The 9,711-nt window shown below is 35.0% G+C and overlaps 1 long non-coding RNA gene across 1 annotated transcript; it reads left to right on the top strand.

Moving 5' to 3' along the window:
• Positions 1-6,414: 6,414 nt before the first annotated feature.
• On the top strand, positions 6,415-9,487 carry LOC123560440 (uncharacterized). The gene is made up of 2 exons (XR_006688228.2): positions 6,415-6,541; positions 8,909-9,487. It is a non-coding gene; the product is annotated as an uncharacterized LOC123560440 (long non-coding RNA).
• The last annotated feature ends 224 nt before the right edge of the window (positions 9,488-9,711 follow it).

The following is a 9,711-nucleotide window of genomic DNA, read 5'->3' as shown; positions in this document are numbered from 1 at the left end:
TTTTAAAGCAATCTTTGGATGTCTGTCACTCGTCCATCGGAAATATTTACAAATAATACCTTCTCAAATACCACCTAGCCGAACGAAGTTAAGATTATCTTTCTTTTTGTTATTTTGTTTTCCCCTTTTTACAATTTATACAAAATGGATCAGTTCCTGTACAACTCTGGTTGCTATGTCAAAAAAATGAAAATTTGGAAGTAACTCTGCTGGCTAGACAGCACTTGTTTTATAGACATTTTATAAGGGAAAACGTTCATTTTTTTCTCTCTCAGTAACAGCAGCTTGAGCTTAGATGTTTGGTATGTTTCATCATCTAATGGGCATGTGCCAGTTGGATAAAAATGTAATCTCAGTGAGGGCTCACTTGTTTGGGAAATGTTTCTTCTCTTCATCCACATCAGATCTACATCTACGGTGATCTATCCAACAGTAAATACTGAATTACTGTTGCCAGCCGCTCAATGAATTGATCCAAACCTGGGCTGCACTATACAGACCATTCCAGAAATGTATTGTTCTTCGAACGTAGGATGGTAACGTACTTGTAGGTAGGAGCAACTTTAAAGCAGATAATAGGGAAAATTTGGACATGACGTCGTTCATGGGTGTCAGTTAAAGTATTTTAGTATTTGATTGACAGTGCTTGTTAGCTGCTGATCGTTATACTCGTTCCATTGTACGGGGGGCATTGGTGACAGAAATATTCAAGATGCGGACGGGCACAGGTACTGTATGCTGTTCCATTTATTTTCTTGTTTATGTGTAGCTTAGATATAAGGTCTGTAGCATCATCTAATTGATCTGTATCAAACCTATCGCGACTCGTGGACTTTTCAGAATCGGAACAATTCCATAGACTGGTAAGCCTCTAAGGTCAGCTATGTCAGGGCGTCATGGACTTTGGATGAGCCAGCGCTTTGAGGTATAATTCCATGTGAAACACTGGTATATTTTCTATCATATTAGTTGTTCAATCCACTCTAATTTCGAAATGTGTATTTAATTTTTAAAAGAAAGAACATTAGCTCCCTTTGTGAGAGTATTGGAATGGCAGTTTTATCCGTACCAAAAGGAAACGGATCTCTTTTAAGAGCATTAAAATGACACCGTTTAGTCTGTATCAATACTTTGGGGCGTGGTGTGTGGGGGGGGGGGGGGGCTTATCCATACCTAGAAGCATGGTATCTATTTGTAAGAACTCCAAATTGGCAATGTTATCCATATTACGAGAGGTATTAGATAATTTTGTAAGAATATTAACATTGCATTGTTATCCTTACCTAGAAGCATCGGATCCCCTTGAAAGAGTATTAAAATAGCAATGTCGGCACTGGCTCTCTTTGTAAGAATATTACAATAGAAATGTTTTCTATGCCTAGAGGAATCGGCTGTCTTTGTTGCAGTATTAAAATGTCTATGTTGGCATAGACCACCTTTATAAGAGTATTAAAATGGCAAGGTTTTCTGTGCTTAGAGGAATCGGCTGCCTTTTTCATAGTATCAAAATGTCAATGTTGGCATTGGATACCTTTGTGAGAATAAAAATTCAATGTTATCCATGTTTACGTGCTTTGGATCTCTTTGAAAGTGTGTTAAAATGACACTGTTCCTTTGAACGTGTATTAAAATGACAATGTCCCTTTGAACGTGTATTAAAATGGCAGTGTCCCTTTGAACGTGTATTAAAATGACAATGTCCCTATGAACGTGCATTAAAATGACAATGTCCCTTTGAACGTGTATTAAAATGACAATGTTCCTTTGAACGTGTATTAAAATGACAATGTCCCTTTGAACGTGAATTAAAATGAGAATGTTCCTTTGAACGTGTATTAAAATGACAATGTCCCTTTGAACGTGAATTAAAATGAGAATGTTCCTTTGAACGTGTATTAAAATGACAATGTCCCTTTGAACGTGTATTAAAATGACAATGTCCCTTTGAACGTGTATTAAAATGACAATGTCCCTTTGAACGTGAATTAAAATGACAATGTTGAGACATTAACTTTAAAATAGCAATGGTAGCCATGGTCCCCTTGTAAGCAACTTTAGCCACATTGATTCCCTTCGTATGAGTATTAAAATGGTATGAGGCCTTATTTTCCTCTGGATAGAATCGACGATTTTGTATGTTCACGTCATCATAGAGTCGGTCCCCGTTTGACATCATCTCTGACTCAGTGTAAACTTCATAAAATTAGTATTTGTTGCGGTCTTTTCTGCATTTTCAATGAAAAATCGTAGACCATTCTATGTGCACTATTCTAGAGAAAGGATTCAGCGCTGTGCATCCATGAAAATATCACGCCTCCTATTACATATTGGGCGATATGTGACTAAACTTCAGGCCAGAAAGATAGTTGTGAGAAAAATCGTAAGAGCTGCTGTATATTATTGTGCGTTGGCGTATCCGAGCATAAATTATAATCAAACGGCAATGAAGTATTGCTTCGTACGCGCTGAGAACAATGGTATACGCAGTTCATTTTTCTTCCTTGAAAGAATGAATTGTTGGAGAATTTTCTGGATACTAATTACACAGACAAACCTGATAAATAACAGGCTTTGGGAAAGAAACCCGCCAATTTCGTGCTGATACTTTATTTTCTATATTCCGAGGCTATATCCGATAGTCGTTAATTAAGCCAGGAGCTCAGTTACTGAAATAAAGACGACTCTCTCGTAGGTCTACCGTCTTTATGTTGAAACGAAATTATTATGCATGAAAATAGGTATTGGCCACACCTTATCCATAAAGTCTATTCCCGTAAAATGGATACATGTAGATCTATATATATTTGTTTGGGTTGCGGACAACAAAAGAGACAAGAATTCCGTATTTGTCTGGTTATTCTTATTACTTTTTGGCAACACTATTTCGGGCAAAATAGGATGACTTTTTGTTCCAGTGTAATATTAATGCGTGAACAGCGGATGTAATATTTTTCACAGTGACATATAGTTTCGAGCGAAAATGTATTTACCGTTGATGAGTAAAATATGTTATTTTACGTAAAACAAAATTGTTAATCAAACTTTTGTCTTGTTCTGCAGCAGTTAAAAATAAAATGAGTACTTGTAATTAGTTGAAAATTCTATTACTGCATAGCTCTGTGCATTATCACGTGTGCCTTCGGCCAAGAAAGAACACTACCTCTAGGAGTAACCCGGACCTAATTTTTAGCAAGGCATGTTATATACCGAAATGTTCGTAAAAGTTTGTAGATTCTGAAAGTGTCGGCATAAATTGGCATAAATGGCGGCGAGCTGAGAAATCCAAGATGGCGTCCAGGATGGCCGCCATAAAATGAAAATGGTGCTTTTTGTAAAAAAATAAGGTTTTCTTCATTCACTTTTGATGGCATGCATTGTTTTGTAGAATTATTGTAAAGCAAATTTCATGAAGTGTAAAACATTAAAATTGTAACATTCAAAGGTAAAAAAACATACGTCAAAAGGTCAAATTCCTGCTAAAAATACAAATTTTACCCATTCATTATGACTAATTTGTAGTTTTGAAAATTATAACATATAAATCCTCTTGAAAGAATTCAAAGAATGGCACAAAAGGGTTATCTGATACAAAAATATTGATGTTTTACTGTAAGACTGTTGTAAAAGGTACTCATACTACTGTGACTTTATATGCGCATTACAAGCAGGTAAACTGAAAAGTACTTGAAGAAGTTGATACATATGGATACATGTGTCTAATTTTCTTCCTCAAGTTATGCAGGTATGAAAAACAAATGTTGTGGTCAGTTTCTAGTTCTATTTTATGTTTTGTATTCTCCCAAGGATAGGGATTTTTTTATCCATTATGAGGTCAGAACATCAGAATAGCTTTTACGGTTATTGTTTTAAATTCTGTATATCAGTATATTTATTTATATTTGTTATCATGTATTATCCATAGACATGTTGTCAATGCTATTCAATTATTGTGCGCATATTGCCTCAAGCAAAGATTTGCATACAAAAATAGAATATATTTTTGCATAACTTGAAATATATGCACCTTGATGGAACATTATAAAACGTTTTTGAAACGTTTCGACGATGTCACTGAAATTATTAAAAGTGTAATAAATCAGTTTTACAGGAGCTGAAAAAAATAAACATCGTCCTATTTTCAAAAAAAATATACAATCAAATTAGGTTTTAAATGTCAAAACTGAAAACAAAATGAAACTATTACCCTGTTTTAACGTAAGAAAGATGCCATATATAAACTATTCCTTCAAACCCTTTATTGAATGACTGATAACCTATCCCTAAAGCGGATATGGTAGGTTGACAAAATGTCGCCCCTTTTTCGTTAGAGAAAGGGGCATTGATCCTGTGATGCGTGTATGTGGTCGCACGGTCACATTTTTTTTTACAACGTTGTCCCTTTTTAGTGCGGTGAGAAATGTTCAGTGGGAAGGACTCTTAATTGTGCTGGGGTTACAATATCTCAGTGATCATTGCTAATGATCAGTGTGGAGTGATCACAGCTCTGAGTACTTTTCATTGAACATTGATCATCTAGTAGTGTTCATGGCACTGTGGGTACTACTTACTGGGTAGTGTTCACGGTACTGTACTGTGGGTACTGCTCACTGAGTAGTATTCACGGCGCCGTGAGTACTGCTCACTGAGTAGTGTTCACGGCGCCGTGAGTACTGCTCACTGAGTAGTGTTCACGGTACGGTGAGTACTGCTCACTGAGTAGTGTTCACGGCGCCGTGAGTACTGCTCACTGAGTAGTGTTCACGGTACGGTGAGTACTGCTCACTGAGTAGTGTTCACGACACGGTGAGTACTGTTCACTGAGTAGTGTTCACGGCTACGTTAGTACTGCTCACTGAGTAGTGTTCACGGCACGGTGAGTACTGCTCACTGAGTAGTGTTCACGGCTACGTGAGTACTGTTAACTGAGTAGTGTTCACGACACGGTGAGTAATGCTCACTGAGTATTGTTCACGACACGGTGAGTACTGCTCACTGAGTAGTGTTCACGGCACGGTGAGTACTGCTCACTGAGTATTGTTCATGGCATGGTGAGTACTGCTCACTGAGTATTGTTCGCGACACAGGATATTTGGCAGACAAAGAGATGGAATGTTGGGCTATTTATTGAGGGTAATGCCAAGCTTGTTGTGTCAGAAATGAGAAAAAATCCTCGGTTCAATATGCAAAAAAAATGGAAATCTGGCTGTGGATTAGCCATCTGTGTGATTATGTAGTGGTCTTTGTTTTTCAGAAAACATTCCTTTTAATGCCTCTTTCTATCCTCGAAACGAAACTTGGTATAGATCTATATAACAGTAACCTGAAATACAGATATGAACATTTGCTGTCAGTGAAAGGACGTTCACACGTATCCATTTTCACCAAAAAAATCGTCTGACTTGTAGTCAATCGCGCTGCATGACTGGCGTCTGCGACAAATTCCTCTAACTTACAAATTTATACGTGTGCACTATTAATGTCTCTTTCTTTAATGAGACAAATAAAAAATTGAACTTTCATGACATTAGTGTTTTAGAAACAAAAAAAGGCAAAAGCACATAATTTAGGAAAATGATAAAGGTTAATAGAGTGAAAGAACAGATTTCTTTACAATTTCACAAATCGCTGCAGATTGTAAAATTTACATCGATCAACTGCAGGTATTAACTCTGTTATTTCTTTTAAAGTGTTGTTTATAGAATTTTGAGAAGATTCGCTCTGCTGTGTATTACAGTATAAAACATTTAAGAAATACTCGTTTGTCAACTGGCAAGGCATTTTGAACACTGACTCTAGTCGTATATTCCCGCGGAAAGCTGGCAATAATGATTAGAACAGGTCTGGTAAACGGAGCAGTTTCTGTAATTTTCGTCGTTTGACAGATCACCTTTCTGAGATTCTGAAAACTTTGCTGTATTCATTTAACTTAGCTGTTAAGAACACCCCATTTGTGCAACATTGAACTAGCGGGACACAAAATCATTAGTTCAAGAAATATACTTTATGCAATGTTATGTCTGCATGTCTATTTAATACATGTCGTTTAAATGGAAAGAAAAAAAAACACACTAAATTTAAAATCTTGGAAATGTCTGTGAATGTTTTTTTTCCTATTAAGGTTCATGGTTTTGTGTTAGAGGTTTATATCTACCTTAAATATAGCAGAACCTATTATCGTCATCATCGTTGTTCATTTCCGTTTTTCCTGAGAATGCTAACGTTAGTTCCGAATTAAGAAGACTGTAAAGGGTCATATAATATTTCTTTTACATCAGTCATTGTCGTTTTACTTTCATTTGATATCTGGATTAATTAGAAAATTAATTGAAAGCTGTATATTTAGACATAAGGGGGCATTTCGCCATCATTTATATCATTTCGCCTCGTAAACCGCTTCGTGACATGAGCGCGCCAAAATAGGCGGGGTATAACGGCGTAATAATACGGAACCAATAAATAGTCCCAGGAGACGAGCCCTCTAGCAGAACTGAAAACGCACACAAGATCTAAGCGTTAGGATTTTACAGAGGATAAACCGAAAGTAAGTGTTGAGTTCTATACGTACCTTTGATTTAGATTTTTTTTCTTTTGTTGATTTTCATAAATTCTACTGCTTCCAGATTGGAACTTGTCTAAAGGGTAAATTGTAGTTATTCTAATTGACAGAAAAGCACTTGTCAGTTTTAAATTGATAATAGTTTGGGTTTTATTTAAATAAGAAAAATGTATCAAAGGATAGAATAATTAAATTTGTATTTAGATTTAGAAAGCAAATCTGAATTCTAGGCGTTTCAGCGTGCACTTATAAGCAACATTTTATGATATTTTTCACTTTTTCGCATATTTTATTAGAGATTTATTGGACGAACAAAAAGACCCATTGCATAGTAAGATGGCTATTTGAAACGTATATTTCATTGATTTTATTTTTGTTAAATATACATGTAATTATCTCATCTGCTGTAGAAGTATTGAAAAGGCTGACTATTACTTTTGATTTCAAGTTAATTTCTACTTTTATATTCAAAAACATGAACAAAAAGTCAAGCTTTATAATTGTTTGTTGCTTCAGAATTCATTTATTTTAGATACTGCGTACCCAAGATCGGCTAACTACGTCACGATTGATGTAAATCTTTAACAAACATAATATAGTAGTTGGTTATATTTATATAAAAAACATCTTCAGTGAAAATTTAACATGTATTAAGCAGTCATAGTCAATTAATTAGTGTAAACAATATTTAATTAATAAAAAATTAAAATAGTTTTTTGTTTTATTTCTACTATGAATACTGTTTCTAAAAAAATCTTCATTATTTTCTGAAGTCGAATACAACACGTCTGCAAATCTCATTTAAAATAAATATTAATGCGCCTTCTCCTAACTTACAGTTGAAATCCGATAGCTCGAACTCGCTTGTCTCGAAATTCAGACTTGGATTCCTCTGTTGTTGTGTCGAAATGAATTTGAAGGCCAGTCAGTGAAATGCGTTTCAGATTGATATGTCGAATTAAAAAGGAGTGTTGTCTACAGTTAAGAAAACTCATGTGTTGCAAAAAAAATAAGAGAACTAAAATGTATGAAAAAAAGTCATTTTAAATTGCTTATTATTACATACTCGTTTCTATTCCCCGTTAATTACAATGGTACCGGAAACGTCAATATTTTTCCATATACTGACGCCTGACTTTCATATCGGGTGCGTGACGTAATTTAGTATGTGTTGTTGCACTATTTTTTTAAATTTATTTCAGTATTGTCAATCCTATTCAGGCTAGTGAACTAATTCATGATAGGAACATTATATTTATACTTGTAGATGCGTATGTTATAAAAAGGTTATTATCTTTGCATCGGAAAATATGCACTCGTTCTTGAGCGGAAGAATATTGCGCTCCTAAAGTCGCGCAATATTTCCGCTAAAGAACTCGTGCATATTTCCCGATACAAAGCGTATAACCTATAATTACTATCTAAATATATGTCTCTTGAAATTGCAGATTCCCAGTTTCAACTGTATTTTCTTCTCTTTTTTTAAAAAATCTTATTTACTTCAGCTTTATTCTATCAGACGCTATTGTATGTAAAATAAAAATTCCATCTTGCTTTAAATTGGCATATTTTGTACAAAACTTCGTGAAATACTTATATTATCTGTAAATATATGTATAGGAGTTGCTTTCCCAATAGCTACAGACAGGGTTTAGCTTATTTTTGTTGAATAGATAGACTTCATTTGACTAGATTCCTTTAAAGTAAGCTTTCAGTTAATAAATAGCAGAGCTACTATTTTTGTCATCTCAGCGTATTGAATTGTGCAAGGAATATTCGGAACGTTTTGAATATGGTGTCAGATTCTTGAAATTTTAGGCATCAAGAGTTTTGGTTTCAGTAGTATTTCAAACAATTATATTTTCTGGTCCTTCTGGATCAAGGGGTCCTTTCAGTTTTACTATAATGGATTATGCGTAAGTCAATACTTGGAGTCGTGAGGTGTGTTGCATAGTTCATGAACAGACACGATCAAACAGTCTGGGTTGTGTTCTTTGCCTCTAAATGATCTTCTTTAGATTTTATTAACACAGAAGCCTTCTTCCTTGACTCGGCCAACGTTTTTTTACCATAAATATAGCTTTTATTGTTACTTTGTTGTCATAGTAACATTCAGTTTCTTTTAGCAGTAATTTCTAGTATTTACGAAAACTTTCCTGACCACTAAACCAATTCATGTTTGAAATACAGAATACAACAATATGAAAATGATACACAAGAGGAAAATAAAACAACTCATTAGTATGTATCGTAAATATCGAGTTGACAATAAAAATAAATCCTATGGTGCCTTTACATACATATCTAATAGACAGCAAGATCGTAAACTATTCTCTTTCATTTACATTTCAGGTCAAAAAAGATGAACCCTTCTACTATTTACACAGGCCTTGGTCTTTTAGTATGTTTCCTAGCAACAGTGACCTTAACCTATACCTCAGAACTTGGCGAAATGTCGGAGGAAACAGCTGAGAATTATCTTCCAAACATCCGGTACTTTTTGAACAATATGAAAAATGATGGTTTATCGCTAGAAGCCCCACCTCACGTATACATGAATAAATTAAAGCGATATTTTCACGAATCAAAACTGGCAGCGAAAAGAAATGGATTTTGGATCTGGATGCCAGCTCAAGGTTACGTTCCAGTGGAAGCAAACGACAGGACCGCAGAATCCAAAAATTCCGGAAGCGCTAATGTTCTCCGATATGGCTAATTACAATGACATACTTGCTAATGCTTATGCAAATTTCGATTCAAATGTGCCAACAGAATTGAACTGATTCATAGTTATAACCGTATCATTTTTAGAAGAAAAAAGAACGCTGAACTATGAAAGAAAAAATATTTTACAGTTCGGTAAAACTTTTTATGTAAAATAACATTCATTTTGTCATTGTTGCAGGAAAAATAAAAGTGTTATTAACGATACTAATTGTTAAGTTTCTTTCTTGGCGTATAAGTCCATCTAGATTTAAAGTTTTCAAAGCACCTTGAATGTTTGTAAGTACCTGCAATTGGCAAAGACCCGACAGGCTCTCAGTTAATGCCCCTTTGCATCACTCCCAGTCCGCAAAGTATGCAGGAGTGTAATAAAATATAGATAAATGGCAAAGCGTTTTGCAAACTCCAAAACAGTCTTACTTCCCCTTATT

This window comes from Mercenaria mercenaria, chromosome 10, assembly GCF_021730395.1.
Source record: "Mercenaria mercenaria strain notata chromosome 10, MADL_Memer_1, whole genome shotgun sequence".
NCBI classification, from domain to species: Eukaryota; Metazoa; Mollusca; class Bivalvia; order Venerida; family Veneridae; genus Mercenaria; species Mercenaria mercenaria.
This window is presented reverse-complemented; position numbering and strand designations above follow the sequence as displayed.